Genomic DNA, 25,052 nt, shown 5'->3' with positions numbered 1-25,052 from the left:
TATATACACACACACCACACAGAAAAGGTGAGCTGCTTAGCAGCATGATAAAATGATACTCCAATACCAGCCACTTTAGGGAACTGACTTTCAGCTTCCAGTCAGTCTTTAGGTTGGCCTTATTGCTTAGGTTGTACAGTCAGAAAGTTATTTAGCTGTACACATTATGTTCTGAGTGGGCTGAGTGCACGTAATTTATGACTGTTGCACTTTAATGCATATTTAATAAAGCTGCAGACATTTATACACCAAATCAACTGTGTCAATTTTGTTTGCTTTGGGAGGATGGAGATGTCCCATGGCAATGCTGACACTCCTAGTGAGAGATTTAAATTGTAAGGCATTTCATTTGCAAGGAGAGCACTTTTAATATACTGTAGGTTGATACAGCAAAAATAATCAGCAAGAGCTGACTAACAGATATAGGGAGTAAGAGAAATAGGATAAGTCTCATAAAGAGTCTCACTTTTTGCTTTCAGACAAAAAAAAATGAAATTAGATACTGGCTGGCTCAGAAAAACCTCAACCAACAACCAGAGCTGATAATTAAATTGCATTTTATCCCAGGTTTTAAGGGAAGAAGGGGAGGGTATGGGAAACAGGGAAAGGAAGGTAATCTTTCTAAATAAGTATTGTCTACTAAAGTTCTGAGCATCATTTTTTTCTTCCATACAAGGACTACTACATAAATAAAAGGGGCTTTTCTTCTCTGCCATTGAGATCCAGTGCAGAAGCTGTATCTCCTGGCTGCTATTCCTGCATTTAGATGCAGAGGTAAATTCCTCCAATATTTTTCATTCTATGAGAGGTATGCCTTGCAATATTAATTGTAGTTTTAATCTGAGATATTTGTAGCCATTACAAAGAAGATACATTATTATTTCATTACTTCTTGCTTTGTTTTAATCAAATCAATCAAAATGTTAAGGCAACAGTATCAAGCGCTTCAACAGTATATAATGACTTGCCTTTTAGCTAGCTATACAAGTAAGAAATCTTATATCCAGCAAACAAGTCTGGACTGAAGCTAGCTCTGTTATTTAAGGGGTAGATCTGGACTGCAGTCTTGATTTTGACAGTCATTCATATGGACATACTTTACCTAGCCAAGCCTTGATACTGCTAATAGCATGGAGGTCTGCAAGGATTAACTCCTTGGCAGATTTGAAGGGACCATGCCAAGTTGCATACTGCTGCAACTATACAGCTAGCAGTAGCCAAAGCAGCTAATTTGAAGATATGTGGATATGTCTGAGCAGTGTTTTCAGGGTAGACATGCCCTTGAATGTCCACGTCTTGCCCATCATCAATAGTATGACCTGCTGCTGAATCAGGTTTTGTATCCTATCATAAAGACACCTTTAGAAAATTACTTTTTTGTATAATAGACAAAACCTACTCTGCTGGGTAATGAGACAAGCAGTGAAATAAATATCTATGTTTGAATTCATATTTGATTGAGGATCCTAAAAGCTGAACTAGTCAATGTGGCAGAGAGGTATTAAAACTGCCGAATCCTTCATAGAGAAGAATGCACTGAGACATATGCAGTATGTGTTCTGAGAGGATCGATGACATAAAAAAACGTAATCCTAACTGAAACAATGACCTGTAGCACTCAACAAAAATATCTCAGGACATGTCTAATTTCTTGTAAAAAGTACAAATAAAATAAATTATTCCAATATAAACCACAGTAACAAAAGGAACATGCAGGGGCAAAGAAGTGACTCCAGGAAAATCAGTGGAAGCTTTGTCATTGATGACAACAGGGCAGAATTTCGCTTGGAGAAGTTACTTTATTCCTACACGTCTGGTTGCTGTTATTCCTGCTAATTAGGCTTTCAACTCATACTAATAGCAATATTTCACAACGTTGTATATATATGGATGTATCATATTTATAACTCTATGGACTTAGGGTAAAAAAATCACTATTCTTCACGCTCACTATATAGCAAAATTATTGAACTATCAGAAAGAGGGACTTTTGTCTTTCAGTGATGAACCTGGGCCTCTCTGGAACCCCACTATTCATCTTAGGGTACAAAGCCTGAGAGCAAATATCTATGCTAATTAATCTGGGTGTACAAACAGAGGTAACAGTGAAATGGCCTAATTTTCTTGAATTTCACTTTGGATCTCAATTCCTTTTCCTTTTTCAATAAATTTGTCGGTCTTTTTTCTTGCTCCCTTTGTGAATGTTTACAAAATGGTAATTTGCTTTTTGCATTTTTACTCTTATTTTTTAATCAAATAGCTACCTTTCATTCCCCCCCCCCACCAAATGCTAAGGCATTCTATCAGACCACAGTAAAAATTCGTATTAATACTGAAAGATGTGACTCTAAATAAGGACTGCAAGATTTGATCCTACATGCATGCGTTTTTTTCCGGACTAAGCAGCACGGGTATGTGACCCAAAAGCTGCATGTGCAGTAAATTTTTTTGGAGACAGGATATTTTTGTTATAGCATCAACAGTACAGCACACTACACTAAGGGCTGCATATTTTGATAGCATGATTTATTCCTACTCATCTTGTGTCACTGATTCTGTTCTCATTGTGGATGATGACAGTACAAAATCATTTAAGGCTATGAAATCCTTCTAAATCAATACTATTCAGTCCAGCAGTTTAAGGGTGTAAAAAAATAGATTGTATTGACTGTTTTCTATTCTACTGTATATACTTAAATTGGAAGTTGAGATGACCATTTATTACACTGCATGTTATGGATTCCCAAAAATAAATGACTTTTTGACATAAACTTTCAGGCTTTCTAAATCCAACTTCCACACTGCTTGAGGCTAGAAACTTCATCTAAATATTATTGAATTCCAGCACAACATTAGCATGCAGAGATATTTACAATAACACAGCCATTACAACTCAATCAAAAGCTGATTTCAGCCAGAATTATGCAGAATTAAATCTTGCAGGATTCAAATTATTAAAAATCAGAGACTCAATAAAGTGTGGTCTAGGAGTCCCATTTATCAAGGGAGCAGAAGTGCCTCTACAGTTATAGTGACTTTTTCATCTATATTCTGCAAGAATTTGCATGCATTTTAAAAGATCTGAGTTTAATTCTTGCGGAATTCAAGTAACTACACTATATTTATATGGCAATAGAAGCTAACTCAGAATCATTTCTGTATGTTTGCCTTTCACATTTTAAATACATTAGTTCTTATTTCTGGTTCCCACTGGGTAGAAAGATACTAAGCCAAAATGCAAGAAATGTATGTATGTTTGGTTCCAATAAAAGCTAAATCAATGTACCATTAAAAGTAGCTAGAATGAATTCCAAGCAACAATTAAAAACAACATTGCTATGCAAATAGTGTATTGAAAGTAATCTCTCACTTATTACAGTTGACCAGAATGACTGTTTGCAAAATTCATTATATCCATTTTGGCCCTTTTCCATCTAATCGAATACAAGTAGGGGTAGAGAGTCCAGTTCTCAAAAGAAGGGCTTCTCTTACTCCATATACTACCTGTCCCCTCCCATCAAATCCTTCAACCAAAACATCCCATAATTCATTTCAGGGTTTTACTTTTACCTATTCAATGTGTGACAGAAGGAGTCCTGGCACCTGTCTCACTGCTTTGCAAATATCTGAATCCTTTTCATCAGTCATTTCTCTCCAAATCACAGTAGTAAGATCCTAATCCCCAAGCCTCCAACACTCAGATGAACTGCGACTAGTTTGGCCCTTTATAAAATAACAGTAAGAAGAAAAGGAATACATTTTCAGCCAATTACTTCAACTGCCACTTTACACCAAATCTAGTGATGTGACATCTAGTCACATAAAAATAATACCGAATTAAAAATATATGTCATCTAGTCCCCTGGTTTCATCCCTCTTCTATTAATGATGTCAACTGCATTTTTGAGTTGTTCCCAATCACTATTGTACTAAATAAATGTAATGAAATAATGTCATATACAAAAGCTAAATGCTCAGTCAGAACACTTGCTTAATTTGAAAGACGATTAAGAATTACCATTGGCAATGATGAAAAACCACAGTTGCAATTTTTGTGACACAGTCCATTTTCACAATAACCAATATATTCTAAATAGCCTAAAACTGCATTATTCAGTGATGCCAACAGAAAATATCCTGTGCATTTTCACAACAGCAAACTTAATTAGCCTTCAGCGTAGAGAATTTTCCTAGGGAATTAAAGAACAGAACTGCCTTCTTCCTACCCCAAGCTACAGTGTGCAAGGCCAGATGATACTGGCTAAAGCTACTGGCTAAAGTAGCAGCCATAAGCTGCAACATAGCTGGTACTCTAGGCAGGACAAGGGTAACAACGCGGATCCACCTGCTGCTCTCTCTCTGACCTAATCCCTTTCTCTTGTCCTGTAGCAGACATCAAACACACACAGGTTCCCCAAGACACGTCTTCACGAACCCATTTGTACTGCACAACTGGGACCACTCTCTCCGCTTGGGGCATTCCTAACAGCTTCATCACATGCAGTGCAATCACTACACTTTCAACTACATGAGGATCTGACCCCAGGCTTTCTGCTCTCATGACTACAAAAGGAAGGATTTGGCTCCAATCTGCCAGATTCCAACTTTAATTTCATCCTTATTTAAGATTAATTCCAAATTGACCAATAATTCTTTAAGTAAACAGCTCAAAATTAAAGGGAAATAAGCTTGGAATAGCTCAGTCAGCAGTAAGAACAATCCAGCAGCTAAACCATCACTAAGAAAAGGTGTTAGAACACCATCTGTAGATATATTTAAAAAGGGATTATAGGACACATTGAAGATTAGATGATCTAACATCTCTTCCAGATGTAATCTCTATGATTCTATTGTTCAAATGGCTTAACATAGCACAATCATATTAAAGGCACTCACAGAAAATCCAGCAGTACAGGGTTACCTGTGCAAAACTCCCATTGCCTGAACAAGGAATGGTCATATAACCACCAATGACTTGATTTTAGAATTATGACCCACAAAATTAAAACTGTGTTCTTCACTCTACTGTATCGCTATTTTTTCTCCTTTTTTATTAAAGTAGCATTGTATTGCAGTGAACATACATGAGAAAAAAATTATATAGCATTGGCCAAAAATTTACTTCTGATGCAGGATACAGAACATTATTCAAGTTAATGAAAGCTGCAAGGGCACATCTAAAGGCAGAATTTGCCCCTACATAATACAAAATTATACACCTGAAGAAAGTAAAGAACTAAAATAAGGAATTAAGTAATTTAAAGGTATAAGTTGCAACTTCTATCAGAATTTGAATGCCTATCATTACAAATGTATTATGCTCTTTGGCATGTCCAATAAAAAGAAATTATTTTACACCTGGGGAACATATTTTAATGTCACTTAAACTTTTATGCTATAACAAACTTCAGAAAATGAGCTTTTCCTCAAAGAAATGAGATGATTTCTTTATATTCAAACTTTTTGTTGTTTCCCAGGAGATTTCTGAAATAAAATGGTAAAACTACTACAGGGAAATTATATCTACATGTGTACTTGTATCAGGGAGAGAAACTGTTTTCTCAAGCAAATGAAAAGTATTCCTTTAAAGACTTAAAATCTTTAAATCACATTTATGAAAGCTAATACTTTGAATAGCCTTTACCATGGATAGGTAGAATTTTTCATTCACAAATGAATACATGAATTAAGACACATACTCAGATATAATTAAATATAATTGCAAGTATACAAAGAGATCCAATTTAGACACACCTTATGAAAGGACAAGTACCAGGTTAACAACAATGCATCAAGAAATCATCTCTAATGATTTTGGCCTATTATATTTCTTTAACACAAAGGGAGTTATCAAATGAAATCCTGAGACAGCATTTATTCATAAAGGAAAGAGATGTTCACTTTACAGCATATCTTTCACATCTAATGTTCCCCAAAGTGTTTTAGAAACCAGTATCTTAGGCATACACTGGTGGACACTGGAAATGCATGCCCCCAGAAGACAGCTTTGGAAATTACAGCTTCTTTTTACTTACAAAGGGAAGTTGCTGACAAGAGGACAAGAGTTTCAACCTTCCCTCTCAACTCCAGTGAACAGCAAGGAATGTTCCTTCTCTAAGGCAGCCACCAGAAATAATTGCACTGATGTCAACAGGGTATGGATCAGACCCCACTGCAGGGCTGAATGGAGCACGACTTAATGCCTTAAAGACCTTTTCAAGAGATACTCCTTTAATACAATTTGCAACACCAAAATTGACAGGCAACTTCCTACAGACTTCAAATGGAAGAATGAAACATATTAAACCACAGATGAGGCCAGTCTTTTTTGATGACCAAGATCACAATGCTTCCACCTTGGCATAAGCAGGCTGAATACAGAGATGCTTTTTTTTCCAATTATTTTGATGCTTGTACAGGCATTACTGAAACAATAGCACTAAAGACGTACTAAAGAGTATATGCTTTCTTCAGTTTTATTTCTCATGCTCTTGAACAGTATAAAAGAACAACAGGAGGAGACCATGATGTTTTGTGTTTGCACAGCACCTACCACAGAAGTTTCCAAAGCTATCTAATGCAATGTGAAGGTCCAATTCTCATTTAAATTAATGGGGAACAGATACTCAAAATTCCCTAGGGTCAGCCGTAACAAATATAGTATTATCACCTTTTATGGTAGTCCATCTCAAGTCAGTTGCTTTCTAACTGTAAAACAATAAAAATTTGGTCCACACAATTTACAGTAAATAAATCACAAAAAGATGACTGAAAGTTTGGTTAAAGATGAGTGAAAGATGAATTAAAATTCTGTTAAATAATTATATAAGCATTAATAAATTGTAACAAAAATACTTTCTGCTAAAGATACAAATGATAAAAAATGCATTTTTTTTTAATTTTAAAACATCTAATACATTAGTTTCTAACCTGGAAAACCTTACGTAATTTTCTTTTTTTCTCTGTCACGATAAAAAGCCTTAGAATCAATTGTCAATACTCATCTTGACTTTCACTACTTTTAAGGATTGTCAGTTCAGTGAGCTTGGCCTGTTTCTAGTTTATTTTCGTGGGATTTAACCCAGGCTATTTCTAAATGTTACAAAAATTACTTTGTATGATATATTACTTATTTTAATCAAATACAATTTTTTCTAATTGTCACTGCTATGGCAAACTCGCAGGGGATGGTCTGACTTGTGTACATTTCTGACAGTGAAATCGGTAACAACAGCTGCTTTGTGCCAGCTAGCGCATGTACCGTACCTCTCAAGCCTTGTCATTCACATCTCCCCTAATTACCAAACATCTGCTTTCCATTTCCATTAACATTGCACTACCAGCTTGTCTAGTTTAATACCAATGACCCTTGACCTCCCCCAAGGAAGACACTTTCTGTCAAAACTCCCCCAAAAGCAGCCAGCTCTACATACTAAATTTCTATTAAAAAAAAAAATCATTACCCAAAGGAAAAGCCTCTTGCAATCAGATAAATATGATTAAAAGTAATTCTGAACAAAAGCAGAAGGAAGAATCCCTTGTAAATTGTGTTTTATGTCTCCAAGAAGCTTAAGAAATGCCTTAAAGCCCAGAAATCTGAGTATTAAGAGTAACGTACAAAGCAGTGGGATACATGACAGGTTATAGTAACAGCCTATAGGTTAGGGTGACTGCATATCTTGCAAATATAGAACTATTATCTGTAATGATATCTGTCTACTTAAATAGGGACCATAATGGAAGGTCCCAACTGCTTTTATTATTTTTTTAATTATAGGTTATTATAATGGTGTTAATGTTCACTGGTTAATCCAGGATCCTAAAATTCAAAAGAATTATGACTCTATAACTTACAGCAATTCTTTTTCTTTATTCCAGGTTGTGATCTCATAAAAATTTATTCCTATTTGGAAATCAGATGGTACTTAAAATATTTAATAGCTTCATTTTGTTTTCAAGTTACAATACACTATAAAAGTATAAGGATAAAAAAGGTTAAAAATGGGAAATGTCTTATTTTAAAATGACTGTAGAATATTATCATTTCCCCCAAAATCACAAAAAAGTCAAAGTTTTCCTTAGCCTTGATGACTTTCTAACACTGGACAATGATGTGTACCTTAAGACACGTTCCTCCAAAAGAAATCAACAGAAAAGGGGAATCATATTGTAGGAATTCTGATAATAAATCTGAGGAAATTCAAGTTCAGCCTCTCCTCTTTTCACCACAATAATCTAATCCGTATTTGCTTTTCCACTGCAAAGTTTTCCACACAGCTACTTCATTATTTGTGAATCAAATAACCAGAATACCAAGGCATTTGTTTGACTCTATGACCCAGAAATGCTATGGTAGAAATACTGGTAGTAGGCTCATTGCCTTTTACAGCACAGCTGGTTTCCACTCAAGGCATGGACATTCAAGAGAGATTTACACCACTGCAAATGCAATTCTAGAACGTATTCCTCAAATCTGTCAGATAATATATGCTCAAGTTTAACTTTATTAATGAATGTGAAAGATAAATTGCTGATGGCATAGGAAGGAAAATCAGAAAGTAAAATCATTGGCAGGTAATAATACAACATCTTGCTATTTTATACCACTAAATATAAAAGCATTTATAGCACTTTGCTGCAGGGAATCTGCACTGGCAGCAGCTCAGTGTCAGTGGACACCACTACGGACAATGAAACAAAGGAGAATCAGAGACAGAAGTGATGTTTTTGGGTGGCTGGGCAGTTTTTGTTGCTTTTTTAGTAAGAGAAAAAGGTGGCAGGATAAAATGTTGGAAAAACAATGATAAAGACTGTGTGGTTTCAATGCATAGTATCTTCCTAATTGTCAACCTCTTCCAAGAGCCTATCATAGAAAAACAGTTTAACGGAAGGAGAAAAAAATGATCTTTTAATCTTAACAATAAAAGCATTCCAGCCTTTGTATCTGCTGACTTACAAAAAAGTGCTTTCTAACAACAAAAGATGGAGCAGTAATTACATAAATCTCTTCTTTCTTGATGAAGACACAATGGAGTATAAGGAAATCAATAGTGTTTCTGCTGTAATTCTTGTTTTTATTATGAGCTGAAAGCAAACTTGTTAAAATTGGATTCTGCTTCTTCTATGTGTGTGTCTGTATGAAAAAAAATAAATTAAAATCCAACACCACTAAAGCAAAAACACACAGCCTTTAAAAGCTTAGAAATTATTTTTACCCTAAAATACTTACAAGACTTACAATGCTGTGAAATCTTATATTAGGAAGTGGGTATTATAAGAGCAATTTAGCATTTTACATATATCCTGAAAAATTGATAACAACATAAAAAATACTGTTTTAGCGCTTTTTCTGCAGACAGTCAAAATGCCTAAAGGTTACCAACAAAATTGAAATCCATGTATTAAGTAAACTAAATGCACCCTGAAGTCAAATGTTTCCACCTTATTTTCAATAAATTGGCTGTAATGATTTTATCCCACAACATACATTTATAATATATGCAGCTCAAGAATGAGTAATACTGTTGATTTTGAAACGAAAAGGTGGAAATTATTGCATTTAAAAATAATTAATAGATGGGTCTGCATACCTTTGAATTAAATTAAAAGAAAAATATTTCTTTTTTGTGGAGATGATTGCATTCATATCCTGTTTGGTGTGAAAAGTAGATTCCAAAAAGCTTTTAACTAATTTGTTCAATTTGTTTCAAAGCCAACATGAATAGGCTTGGTGCAAATTCAGATTCATTAAAACTTAATTAATATGCATCATTATGCAAATGAGGTTGCAGTTAATGAGTTCTTAAAAGAAGCTTTCTTTAATTAGTTCAGTTTTAATGGCATCATCATTTATCTGACTTGTTTTTAAAGCCACATGACATACAAAAAGTGACCATCCTCTACAATGTTGCAGTTTTCTGTTTCCTAATTGTGTTTCATCTTAATTTTTTAATGCTGAAAACTTTGAAAAAGTTAAATGTTTTGATGTTCAGATCTACTGAATGTTATTTCAATTAAAAATACACTGTTTTGTTTAGACTAGAGATACGTCTCTGTTCTTTTCAGTTATTTTGCCTCCTATTATCTAGTCACTTATTTTTCAGTGTTATACATAAAGAAAAGGTGAGATATGTAACTGTAGTAATTCTTAAACTCTGGAATGATTTATTCTATGCATTATTAGTTGAGTTCAGAAGGTTATATCTATATTCACAACACTCTACTAAAACGTGAGAGTTCACTGAGAAGTAATACTACCAGAAGAATCAGAGGAGAAATGTTGGTGTGAAACTAAACGGGTTAAACAATTACCTTGGGAAATGAAAAGACAAAAGCAATGTACTTACACAACATTCCTTTAGTTTCGTCTCTGGAAGCTTCAGAAATATAATAAGTTTTAAAACATCTTTAAATCTACAAAATATTGTGCTACATAATTACAATTATGTTTTGACAAGCTTTCTTCAGAATGTTAAGTTGTATGAGGGGAAAAATTATAATTCTTTTACGAAGATGTCATTTGCAATATAGCAGAAAGAATGATTCCTAGAGTACGAGACTAGTAAGATCTCTGCAATGATCTAAATCTGACCGCGTGCATATTTTAGTCATACAGAATCATGAGACTTCTGTGCTTCCTTGTTTGAACTTCAAAACCTTTACATCCTAGTTTTCAGGTAACGCATAAATTGCTTGCAGTGACAGTAAACTTAAACTCTTTGGAATAGTTCTTTTTGCTTTTTCTGAAATACATATAACCCAGTAGAGTGCTGGTCCACAACTAAGGATGCTAGTTACAAGTAATTGGAATACTTAGGGTTGTTTCCAAAAAAATACACATACAATTTGCATGTTTGCAACTCTGGTTCCGATAGGCAGTTCTAACCATCAGATTGGTATCAGTAACACTCGTCAAGAGTTTTGTATGCTTTTACATTTTGTTTATTCACATCTCAAACAGAAAGGACTTAAGTCAACACAAAGAGTCCTAATGTTTCCAGTGAACTCTGGAAAGGTTTAACATATAATATCAAAGCAAAAAAGCAACTCTTTACACATTTTTGTTAAAGTCTGTAGAGCTATTTGCATGAGCAAGGACAACTTACCTTACTATGCACTTGAGGGATCAGGCATTCAATAAATAATTATATTCTCTATCGTCATTGGTTACTGACCACTCAATTATAGGAGTACTCGTGAGAGAAAGTTACTTTCGTAATACCCTCTAAGTTTGGTAATTCCCTATGAGTTGTGGTTCTTTTTCCAGGCTGCTCATCACTTAAAAGATCACTATGAAAGTTGGGGAGATGGAACAACAAGAGGCAACTGATACCTAATCTGGCTTCACTATATGCAGCACAAAAAAGCTTATTTTTAAGAGAGATTTTAATGTGTAAGAATAAGCCCAGGGAAACAGTATCATGCAGAGGAGGCCATCTGGGAAAAGGCACAGAGGTGACTGTGAAACTCCAGTAGAGCATGGAGTAAAGGAAGAGGGAGAATATAAGATCAGGGCAGTGATCTTATCACATACAGAGGCAGATAAAACAGAAATAGTACAGGACACCTGAAACCATCACTAAACATTCAAAGAATATTTGTAATTCAAGAAGCCTAAGTGACAAAGGGTAATCAAGAAAATTAGACCAGAGACCAGAAATTTCAATTCTTTGACATTTTACCAGGTTTTCCAAACACAGCGAATGGAAATCAATACCTCAGCTCCAACTCTCCATCACCTCTGGATTTTGCTCAGAGAGCAACAGCTCCAGGAAGCTGTATTTCGCCTGTGATTCTTATATGGCTGGACAGGCCTACTGTAAGAGCTCAACGCAGACTTACTCTAACTTCTACTAGAAATCTGCTACAACCTTTCTCTATCAACCATGCTTCACCCAGCTATGCCTCCAAAATTTGGCCAAGTTCTGAAACTAATCAGGGACCTCTCCACTAGTTATCTTAGTCATTTCAAAGCTACAAAAAATGCTTCTGTGGAAGGAAGCTCATAAAGTTTATGAGCTAAACAGACATACAGCATGATTTATGTAAGTTCAGTTTTCCTAAGTTTCCCAGATGGGAAGTTTCAGCTACTCAAATGATGTCCGACTGTAGTTTACACCACTTCCAAGAATGCTTTGTATGCAATAAGATAGAGAATCTGTCCATGAAGCAGGGGCTACAAGGTGTCGATTTTGTCACCTGGAAGAACAAAGGATTCAACAGAGGACTGGCAGACAGAATCCCAGAGTTTCAAGGTACCAACTGGTACACTGAGCATCTACGGATTCCTGTAAGCTTGTTGCTCTACCCACTATTATAAACATTTCTGTGACTATGTCTTTTTAACAATCAATTGCCAAACACTGATAACAAATAGCAAACATTTTGACAGGTCAAATTCCCCTTCTCTCTTTCCTTCTTCCTCTTCTTATATAAATATTACAACTAATTAACATCATTTCTATAAGACCAGAGTTTTTCCACCCACAAGTTGTTCTATCATTTGGAAGCCTGGGTCAAATATCTAAAATGTCAAACTACCATCATTAAATTGATGTTTTAATCCTCTTTAATACATGACAGAAACGAGCTGTCAATTACAAGAGGAATATTGACATTTTATTCCTGACATCAGTTTCAATGGAAAGAGTAAAATACCAATTAAACAACAATTATTCACCAAAGTATGACATGCTACATATTTGACATACAGTTTAATAATAATAAAAAAATCATTTCTCACTAATAGTGAGGAGAATAGGAGTTTATTAAGAACATCAATTATCTCTTGTCTTGATACTTCATCTTTGTACACTTTAGTTCTCCAGTGGGAGTTATGGTCCAAAACCATAATACTGGCCTCTTAAGGGAATGAAGGAAAAACACACAAGAAGCATTAGAGGAGGCAATGACTGTTGTCTAAACTGCAAGCACCTCTGGATGCTTCCAAGGCTGGAAGTCCCTCTGCAAGGACAAAGACAGAAGAAAAGATAATTGATATTCTTAATAAACTCCCGTTCCCCTGACTATTAGTGAGGAATCACTAATTTTAGGGGAGTTACTTCCATTTGCCAATGATTCCTCTCTTTGACCATGATTCCCTTTCAACTTTCAGCACCCCTCAATCTACACTTACCTGTTCAGGAAGTTCTTCTTTAGATGAAAAGAAAATACTGTACCAACAAATCACATGGTTCCACGGCATTCATCTATTCAGAATTCCCAGCAGAGCACTGAGGAGGGAATCGACCATTAGTACCAACTGTGTATAAATATACACCACAAAATCACTCTCTGGTGATTGCAAGGAGAAGGCAAGTATTGGTTGAACTCAATTGTAACTTTTATTTTAGAGACAGCAAATGGCTAGAATGTGTCAGGTCCTTCACCACTTCCAATGCCAGCTCTTGGTAAGAAAGCTTCCTTGTATTAGGCTTGAATTCCCCATCTTCTTGGGGGACTGACTACAGAATGAGATGATCTTTCTATCTGTGAGTCCAGAATAGCTAGAATAGCCACTTGCTCCCCAGTTCTCACATATCAACATTAAAAGCTCTTCTTCTTGACACTGTAATGTCAAGATAAGATGGATTTCGAAGGATGGGTTTCTATTTTTAGAAGAAAAAGTTTTAGGATCCAGTTCCATTCACCTGTACAGTTTCACCACTGACTTTCACTGAGACCAGGATTGGGATTTATTTTTAAGTATCACATGAAAGCATTTCCTAGGGTTGAGATTCTTTAATTAAAATGTTGTTTAACTGTGGACAATAATAGGAAAAATTCTAATTTCACACACCACACCTTGCATAAAAGGTTCAGTAGCATGTAGTTAGGAAGCATGTCTTGCAAATTGTCTTCCATAGAAGACTGCCTATAGACAAAGTTCTGCACTCAAATAACCACACTCCATATTCAATGTTAGTTGTACATACATTCGGGGAAAGCTTCATTATATTTCTGAAGGTGGGAGAAAATCTTAGTCTGAACAGGAAGCAGTTCCTAGACTATCATTAATGTCTTTCAAGTACAGATAAGATTGTTTAATTCTGATTTTATGCTCCAGTAAAGAAGAAATTACTCTATTGGAAAATTACGTGAAAGCATACAGACTGAGTTACTGTGGTTCAAAATATTACTATCCATCAGCTTAGTTGCGGTAACTTGTCACATGCACACCCCAAACTATCCCAGTTACAAAGGAGAATGTTTTTTATTTTGTTAACAGGCTCCTCTCTGGATAATCAGTAACTCACTCAACTGCAGCACTTTTATACTCTTCAGTAACTCAGACCTAACTTACAGTAGTCTTCACTTGTTCTTACTCTTCATTTAGCAATCATTTTCCTGTGGTGTAAATGACACAGCACAATGGAGAATCAAACATATTTAGAGAACATCCCGAGGTATCACCTCGTTTACATGCTTGCAATCCTTTTACCATTGAAATAGCTGTCTCTTCAACTAAAGAACATTCTTGAATAGTGACTCCTTTTTCCTCTTAGACTGAATACTCTCACGTGATTTGCTTAGTGTACATCCTTCCTTTTTTCCTCCTGGGCACCCACTTGTAGATGTTATTTCTCTCACAACTGACCTGGCAGCTGATGAACACAAACAAAAATGCATTTTTACTTATGAAGCACCCAAGAAAACTTTGTTTATCTAGTTGTAAAACACTGTAAGGGGTAGGCAGTAAATAGGAAAGAGAACATAAAACTGATGAGCGCTTACCCTCTATTCCCTATTGATGCTTCTACTTAGCCCTGCTTAGCATTTCAATCTATATAAAGTCAATGGGCCATATAACCTTCTTCTATATACACTAACCAATTAACATTATTCTTTAATAGAAAGAAGTTTAGGGGATGTTTTTCCCTGTTTGATTCAAAGTAACATTATTTCTAAAAGACAATGCTGACAATGCATCAAGAAGGTACTCTTCTCTGAAGATGACAATTGATTGCAAATATATCTAAATTACTGAAAATATGCATTTATCTTGAATAAGAGAGCCATCTAAGCAATACTTTCTTAATACTAAGTAAATGGTCAAGATTCTCATTACAGCAGTTACACTTGTACTTATATACTTAGGTAACCATTAATTTAAACATTAAAAAAGATATAGTAAAATAAAAAGGATTCTCTCGGATTAAAATAAAAAATTATCTTGCTTCTTTTGGTATGGACAATGAAAATAAGTTTGTCAAGTTTACTTTGCTCAGAGCATGTTTACACACCATTTCACATGCAGTTTTTCAAGCACTAAAAATAATGCCTCAATACTTGCAAACTCTTTGGAGGAATCAGATTAAATAGTGTGTGTGGGGGGGGGAGGCAGGAGGGGGTCCCCAGGGTCTAAAAGAGTCTACGTTGGATTACTTTGAGAGAAGTTTCTCTATTAGTATTCAAAAAGCCCAGATTCAGCAGTTTCAGCCAATATAACTTTTTCAGTAGTCTTTGCATCTTGCTACCTCAATATGATAGTAACATGATGTGCAAATGACTCTTTAACATTACCTGAAAACTAGCCTCAATTTATGACTTCTTTCCTTATTCCACCATCACTTCAAATACAGTTTTTAAAATTTCATGATGGTCACTGCTAGATGAACCATCGCGAAGGACAGTGACTCAACAGTGTAAGAACAGCCAAGTGTCTTGCAGATCTCTAACCACACTATCTGCTTATTAAGTATTTCTAGAATGTCATTTTTATTTCATATCAATGAAATGTTGCCTGTACCTCTCCTTCAGAAATTAACGCACGTACTTCTCAAGATTCTTCCCAAAGATTGTTCCCTTCTATCTTTACTTTTAAAATAGTAAATTTTAAATACAACAGAAGATAGGTAAGATTTCTGAATTTGTATGGAGTAAACTGAAAAAAAAATCTGCATGTAAGAAACTGCTCTAAGCCTCTTTTCATTGGCTTCTTATCCACAACAGAGGCAGCAGTACTGACCATGTGGACAGTTAGCAACATTGGTCCTTGGGAGCGGGGGAGAGTAATTCATGAGAGATGTTACACTGATAGTGAGGGGAACTGACAACTCTCTGCAATCTATTTGGTGACACAGCCCGGTATTTTTAATTCAGAACATAAAATCAGAAATAGGCAGATGAGACATTTTTTGAATAGCTAGTAAAGGGGATAGCCCAAGATCTAACGGCAATGAGAACATACATTTACTGGATTAGCAACCTTACAGAACACAGACTATCCAACATACCCTTGTAAGCAGCAGAAAAAACTCTGTAGAGACAGTAACTAAAAGGAGAGCTATTTCAGACCTAAATCTGATCAGTTAGGACTGACTAAAGCCTGAGTATTCAAAGTAATCTGAAAGAAAGTTATTGTGAAAAGAATGATTGTGATTTGAAAAACAGGAAAAAACAGAAAGTAATAATACTATGACAATGCACTTCACAGAAGAAAAATCCAGCAAACTTGGAAAACTAGTGGCTAAAATCCAATGAAAATACAATCTAGATAAATTACTGTAGAAAAGTAAACAACTGATTGAAATACTATTAATCCAATATTTGGGATGCTACCATTAGGGAGCTTTTTCCAAATCTGTCAATATTCAAATTTTTCTTCAATGGCTTCGATAATATAATAAAGAATAAATTTATAAAATCTGGATAGGATGGCAAGACAGAGCTTAGAATTCAAAACAACCTCAATATACTTAGAGGAATAGTCTGAAAACAGAAAGAGAAAAGTGCAAACTATTTCATATAGGGATAAAAAGAAAATCACATGCAGAAATCTACAGCAGGCAATAATTGGCTAGGCTAGTACTGCAGGCAGTGTTTAGGGGATTACAATAGATCTCAGACTGAAAAAAGCCAATGCTGGCCTGCAAGAAGTGTTAAAGTCATTCTCGGATTATTAACAGGAGTATCTTAAAAGGAAGAGAGAAAGAGTTATTCTCCTCAACTAGGAATGGAGTGTCCTCAGCATAAATGTGTCCAGCTGGAGCATTCTGTTCAACAAAGATGTAGACCAAGTGCAGAAGTGTCATAAAAACAGCAAGATGTTCAGAAAATATATCCTGTGAAGAAAATTTTAGGGGAAAGAGTACATTTAGAATTGAAAAGGATGAGAAAGGAAGCTTTCCCATATATAAAATATTCTTACAAAGACTGTAAGTAAGACTACTTTGTGCAGAATTCTTTCTTTTTACTTCTTTCTTTTTGGTCCACTGGGAAGGCTGTTCTAGAACCTGATCATAATAATGGCTCAGAACCTTTTTCTCCTTTCCAGTTTACATTTCTCCACTTGCTCTTAGGCCAGTGTTGACCTTCCTCCCACATTTCTGCTAATTCACTCTAGTTGCAAAAGTACAGATGAAACACAATTACATCGTAATTTTTTACAAACTCTCAGAAAATAAATTTTAAAATCTAACTAAAAAAATGAAGAATTTTAGACAAGACCATAAACTGGACCCAAGTTTTGTGATTTTGACTATCAAACTATTGAGTAATAATTTTGGAACGCCAGATGATTACGGAGCTTTCTCCTCATTTATAATATATGTTTGTTTGTTCCTTTTCGTATGGGCAAGAGACTGTTTCTAGCTAATTATTTCATTTTTCTGGTAGCTGAAGTTATATGTCAGCAGTCTATCGAAATGAGAAAAGTCTGTTCGACTTCTCTTTTTGTGTTCTTAATGGATCCCTATTAGTAGACTTAATCATAAGAAAATTCTGCACTGATACTCAAAACCATTCCCTGTGGTTAAAACCTTGCCTCTGCCTGACACAAATTTATCACAAAAGCATACCACAGTGTTCTGCCTTCAGTTCCTCTCTCTTTTACTGATGTCCCAGCATGCGATCTCAGGAATATCCCTTAACTTCTCTGAGCTTTTTCAAGTTTAGACTGTTGGCCTGGTCCAACCCTGTATCTACCCACCCAAGCGCAGCATGACTTCTCTGTATGTACTTATTCAATGTCTAGCAGAGTGAGGCTTCAGTTTTGGTTAAGGTCTCCACCTACAATTGCATTATAAATAATAGTGACTACTGACCCTCATTATAAACTTGCCATCACCCACAGTTTAATAAAAGGCAATCTGACAACGTAAGAAGGCAAAACAGTTCTGCTGTTACAGATTTTCAACTCATTCTCAGGCTTAATAAAATTATGTTATAATTAATACTTGGTTAATAATAAGTGTCCACCATTCGTATTATATAGTCCAATGATTTTAAACTAGTCAAACTAAAACACAAATTTTCCGAAGTCAGATCACTACATCTGGCAATAAAATGTGGGTAATTTGGACTCAGAAGTGGGGACTGCAACTCTGTAGCTAAACAGACTGGAGAATGAAAAGCCACTTCCTGCCATTATAACTAGGTAGTTCCAAATTATTCTGTCATAAGAAAGAGCAAAAGGATGCTCACTGAAATTAAGAAACAACAAATTTAAAACTGGTAACTGGAACTCTACACCAGAAAAAAAGCTCTTGTCCCTGAAAATGGGAATTTGGCAAGATTAAAATGAATTCATTATAAATATACATGCAAAGAAATATACTTAATATCCAGATAAAATATTCACTATCCAATTAAAACAATCAGTATACTCCATCAGACTGCAGGTTATGAATCAACTGGAAGGCTAAAGTGTAATGTTAGTGTGCCTCAGTAAATGTGAGCCAATTAGCAGATTACATATGCTGGTGGAGATGGGATACACAACTAGTTTAGCATATCCTAAACACAAAGTTCAGGCTAAGCTTCTCCTTTTCCAAACATATAATTTGTGTTGCTGTCTACACTAAGCATAACAAATTTTGGATTGCACAACTATACTAGAGTTCCTCATAAACTCCTCTGATGCAGCTGCCACCAGTCAGAGATACGTAATTTGACCAGAGACACTTAGAAATGCTCAGTCTGGCATCACGGGTAACAAATCTACAACAGAGCAGCCTAGCTGAAGGACAGTCCAGCTAGTCCAGTCCAGCATAACTAATTTTTTTACAAGAGAACTAACTGTGAGTGTTCAGTCATGAATAGCCAATCACTCTCTGTTAACAGCCAAGTATAGGATGTTCCCCTCAACCTCCACAGTTCTTCTAGAAAAATACTTCTATTTCCTAAGTGTGTCAGTTTCTGAGGCCATCATTTATGGATCAATTTTCTCCCTGTATCACATGGAAATATGCAGTGTCACAATCACTTTTACTCAACAGGAACCATGGGTTAAGCCACATGGTATTTCCACAGTAAAAGAAATTGTATATATTTTCACTTGCAAGCTTATAAACCTTTTTTCTGTGAGTAAGATTTATTTTTAAAAGAAAGAGAGCATGTATGAGTCAAAAGGTTCATTTACAAGGCTGTCATGGAGACAGCATTTTTAAATAACCACAGCTACATCAAATGATAATCATCAAACCAAATATACTAAATGCCAAAATACTCTGAAACCTAAAAATAAAGAGCCAGGTCTAAATTACTCTAATTTCTAAGGCTTTACAACATTTCAGAAGGTAAGTCACGTTCTGAGTGTATACTCTTTGTTTTTCATTCTTGAAGAGCAGTGAAGTGGTTTGTGAATCAGGCTTTTAAGACATTTGGCTGTAGCAAAATTGTAATAAAAAATGCATAATATGTACTTAAGAAGGAAACTAACACCTCTGCCATAAATTGGTTCTTTGAAATATTTAAATTAAAAAGTCTAAAGCATACTATGCTTGAATAAAACAGAATTAAATAGCATGTAACTTAGATACGTGGGTTCCCTCGCAGGGATAAATTTAAAATTGGGATTGCTCAAGGAAGGGAAACTTTTTTCAAGACAATATCAACATGTTAGTAGGATTTTCTCCAATTCAGATTTTCTTTTGTCACTGTCAGAAAGCTCTTCTTTTCCATCGTAATTCACGGGAATTATTATTAACAATGAAAATATTACTCATTTACTTACATTCTCTTTTCAATAGTGTAGGAGTTTTATGGAAAAATAAAATAAAAAAGCCTCCTTTAATCAACAGTAAAGTATATCTCTATGGCTTAGTGCCTTGTTCTACTCTCCAAACGCAAAACCTTCAAGTCCTTATACTCAGTTCCCACTCAGGCATAATTCCCACTCAAGTGAACTGGCATTTTGCCTGAATAAAATGAGTAATGCGATAGGAATTCAGCCATGAGGCTATATCAGTTTATTGCAATATTTCCCCACAGACCACAAGCAAAACCCTACTCTGGATGACAGAAGGCCCAGCACATATGCAGCTATTGGAATTCTGCCAGCCGGGCAATATCTATTGTATTGCTCCAGAATGGATCGAGCAACATAGTGTGAGAGACAATCAAAGCAGCAGCTCAGTGCAGAGACAGTTCTGCAAGCAAGAGTATATTCAGAGCATTTTTCTTCCTCAAAATTCTATGTTCATATGTTTGGGGAAACAGCAAATTCAAAACAAGATGCGGAGAGGAGACATACCTTAAGTTATCAGTTAATTCCAAAGCTGAAATACGGTTTTGCTGTGCAAAGAGAAGACAATACGTTCTTTCGTAATTTCCTCTATCTCATCTGGAGTTCGAATGGACTATGGATCAGGTTCTAATAGCATGACACATAAATTAATGCAAATTTAGAATGTCCAGAATACACTTATCCAGACAGTGGAAAGCACAGAGTAAAAGTAGTCAGAAGTAAATATAATCCCTCCTTCTACATTTGTGTGCGCCTCTTCTATCCTAAGGAGTTTGTTCCATTCAGTGACTTTTATGTAGATCCCCTGCATGCTTTGTTTTGAATTCTTCTGTATTAGTCTCAGTTTAGCCTCTTGGAACCTGCGGTTTAGTACATTACCAAAGAAAGTTCCGATCTAAAATGAGAACCACCTCTATAGGCTATAAATACAACACAATTAACTTCAACAGAAAATTTATTACAAAATGTATCAACCCCTCCTTACATACTGACTAACACTTCAGAGGAAAGAATCTGTATCAGTAAATATAAAATTATTATTGTATTCATTATGCTTATAGATCACATACACAAACAGAATTATTAATAGCCTTCACTTTTCATTCTCTGTATTTTCAGTGGATAATAAGAAACACTATTCATCCCCTACATCTTTTCTTGCTCAAAGTCACTTCACTGTATGCACGACTCTCAGCATCTCTTGAGAAAAGGGCAATATTTATTAACTATCCAATTAAATGAATGTATTATATACTTTCTGCTCATGCCACTGTAGTAAAAAGTCTGTCACCATTCCCCTTATAATCCTTGCTTTCAGAGGTTCATAATTACAGTGTAAAATCTGCCTCTTCCACTACAAAGTTTCAACTCGGGGCAAATGTTGTTCTATAAAGATCTGTATTCAGTAAAAATTGTGCTTGGCTGTCCAACATACAGTACTTAAACATGGAACTAGTTTTCATTAATGCACAGTAGCATTCAGAATACATCAGACTACCGTTCTTCTTGCTTTACTTTTTGAAGTGAGATGTCCAGATCCACATGTAGCTTGAGTTTTCACATACCTGCTCAGCACCTCTGAACACCAGCTTCTACACAGATTTCCATGGGAGCTGCACAACAATCAAAATAATACAGTTTAAGCTACATGGGATTGTTTTTTTACCTAAACAGTTCTTAAAAGAGGCTGCTGACGAAATGCAGTATGTTTTGTAACTTACCCAGTCAATACAAGCTTAACCGTGGTTAGATAAATCTTAACAGAACAGTAGGGATTGTCTCTTGGATAAGTAGTTCATGTTTTCTGCTCACACTGCAGATGTATGGAGTCATTATTCTCCCATCTTGGCTTGGTATCTCTCACCACCAATTATCCAAGCCCAAGTAAAAGGAGAAATAAACTGCCCCTGCAGTAAAGTGAAAACAAAGACTGAACTGTGACAGAGGTGATTTGCCTCAGGAGCAGCTGTAGCTAGGAATATCTACTGTACTTGTAAAATCAGTTACAAGTTGATCCGTATTGTCCAGGCACAAATGCAAATTGAACTCCCAGTTCTTAAATCTTTCAAGCAGGTAAGAGACCAAAGTAAGAATTTAAATGCTGTTCTTATAAACAGCACCGTGTAAGAATAAGAGAACACGCCCATACTTACGGACATGCACTTTTGCACTGAATTTTTATATTGTAGATAAGACCTTTGCAAAACACAGTTCATAGGTCACAGAGAAAAGAATACTTCTCACTTGCATCCCAGGTAACATAACAGTCACTGAAGCTCTTAAAAATGCTGAAGCTGTAATATTTGTCCTAGATTAATTTTATATGAGGCCTGCACACTTAAACTTCAGATTCAGTTCTTTCCATCATCTTTCTTTAGTTCCTCCCTTCATGCTAAGCCAAAAGTAGGGCCATGCAGCTTGCATGCTTTGCAAGTAGCTTGTAGGAGGTGGTTTGTGGAGCTCTCCATCCAAGCCAGGATCTATACTGTCTTGCACAGGCTCTTTACAAGTACAGTAAGCTGAAACTGACTCTTGTTTCTTGAACAATGTGGTCACAGAAAAGCCAGTCCTACCACTAAGAAGGGATGTTAAGCAATTCCTGGTCTGGATGATTTCCTCTGGTTTGACTGGCATTCCCAACTATGAGTGCTCTTGGTGCATCACAGTAGGGCAGTTTACAAAGCCAAATGTATTTATGTGAGAAACAGTTTAGCTGCAGAACATGACTCCAGAATGTTATTTGCTGGAGCTCTGAAAGAATCACATTTTTAGTACAATATTCTTCCCTGTTGCTTTTTACTACTGCTTCCCTGCCTTCATCCACCCTTTCTTAATTTTCTCTCAAGAAGAGAAATTTCCTAAGAGGAAATATCATACTCAGAGAGGCCCATGTTTTACTTATTTCTCAGAATGTGGGCATAACTAAATATGCATATAAATAGCTGCTGGCCTTACAAAATTAGAGCTGAAGAACCTCAAAACTTACAAAAATATCTCAGCACAGCTGCCTTCCAGTCTCATGTCTTGTAATCATTATTTTTCCACTGAATTAAAGTAATACCCCCAAATTCTGCTGAACCAGCACAGAAACTGAGGAAATTGGAGCCCAGAAAGAATCTGGATAAATTGACATGTCACTTTTGTACCATAGTCTAATCTAGATCACCTTACAGGCTCCACATAGACAGTCTGAAGCTGTACTACAATTTGCTAACCTGTCATCGCACTGCATACTCCAACTTTCCCCTCACTGGCCTCTTTCTGTCCTCAGTATCATCCGGCTTGCAAACAGGTCCTCTGAAGCCCTCACTCTGTAACAACTACTGTAGACAGACCTTCCTTCCACAGAAATGAGTGGTTTAGGAGCTCATAAGGCTATGCCAGATCTTTTAACAGGACAGCTCTACATCAGAATTTCACCTGGAACACCTTGTCATGGTATGCTTCTCACTTCTGTGATTTCATGTCAACTCTCAAATTTCAGTGATGGCTTTGCTTGGCCCATGGCTGCTGGAATCCAATTATTAAGTAATGAACCTCAGCTTTTTGTAAAATTGAGCTAACTCTTAGCCCTCAGAAAAGCTAAGAAAGGTTTAGCAGTGTGAACTAAGCATGTTTTGGCAAAGAAACAGAAGGCAAACAAAAAGAATTTCAAATGTATTGCTTTTTAAAGGCTCATGAATTTTGAGAGCCAGACTCCTGATTTTTGCCAGTACATGGACTTGGCAATATTGTCTTGCCTAGCAATTTTACTGTTACGGCTGCACCAGCATGCAGCTGAGATAAGCAAATAGATTACCATTCCCTCAGATTTGCCAGCATATCTGCACATGTAGTTGCCTTCTAATTCCTCTCCGTCAAAATGATATGGACTAAAGCTTTTCAAACCCAACTTATTTTGATTTAAGTAGCTCAGACAGGAATCGCACAAAAAAAATGCAGCACTTGAAGTGGTAACTTCTGTTGCAGAAGCTTTAGCAAACAGATGGAGAACAGGTAGAGCGACAATCTATTTGGCCACCTCAGCTATGTTCAAAATAAGATGCTGAAGACCATAATCTTCATTTAAGACAATGCATCCTGAGAAAATAAGAATGATTTGAATGATCAGATCAGGACAATAGAAGGGAAGTTGTGATATATACAACCTTTTACATGACTGATTTTGTGCTCAGATAACTCAAGACAATTTCATTTTTTCAGTTTATTTATTTTTAATTGTGTTTATTAATGTTACATTACAGCATCAGGAACTGCTGTTGCAGTTACAAACTAGCATCTTCAGAAGTATTTTTACGCTTTCAGCTGCCATAAACAATACAAAGATTGTTCTAGAAGGTGTGTGCCTACTCAAGTTTTTTTGCAGACATAGAAGAATACTTAATATTAATTTAACATTAAAGATAGATTTCACAATGGGATTCTTTGTTGTGACTTAAAAAGGAATTTGTAAGCATGTATGTGAGCAAAACTGATCTTATAAAAGTAAATCACAAGCAATACCTTTCACCAGAATTTTCAAACTATTACTGTCTTTCAGCACACATGACCAGGCAACAAGAATATACCTAATAGCCACTTATAAACCCAAATTTTTCAATATAGCTGGCATCTTCAACATCCTTACTAAGTGAACAGAAAGTCTAGCTCTGATTTCAAGCACACAATCAACAGTGCAGAACAGCTCTTCTCTCCTTTATGGAATTTCACACTAGCATGATTATGGTTAGATCTGAGTTTTATAATATAGAAACATTGTCCTTTTGGAGCTTAAAACAATGATATTAAAACAAGTAAGGAGAAGTATAGAAAATAGTAATTTCGAGTTAGAAATGCATAGAAATGCACAGAATAAATATTCTGCTTTGAAAAACAATAACTGCATTTGTAGAGAGTGTAAATTGATTTACTGTATTAACTTCCTTACTGAAAGACAGTTTCAATGTGGAGTTTTATACAGAGCAGAAGCACCCTGGCCAACATCTGTTTGTCCAATTCCCTGGAAAGCGTGTTTTCCATGGAGTTTGCCACCTTGAACCACTTTATTTCTAAAAGTCCAAAAGATTTGTTATATCAGGGCTTTCAA

Source organism: Rhea pennata, chromosome 5, assembly GCF_028389875.1.
Source record: "Rhea pennata isolate bPtePen1 chromosome 5, bPtePen1.pri, whole genome shotgun sequence".
NCBI lineage: Eukaryota > Metazoa > Chordata > Aves > Rheiformes > Rheidae > Rhea > Rhea pennata.
This window is presented reverse-complemented; position numbering follows the sequence as displayed.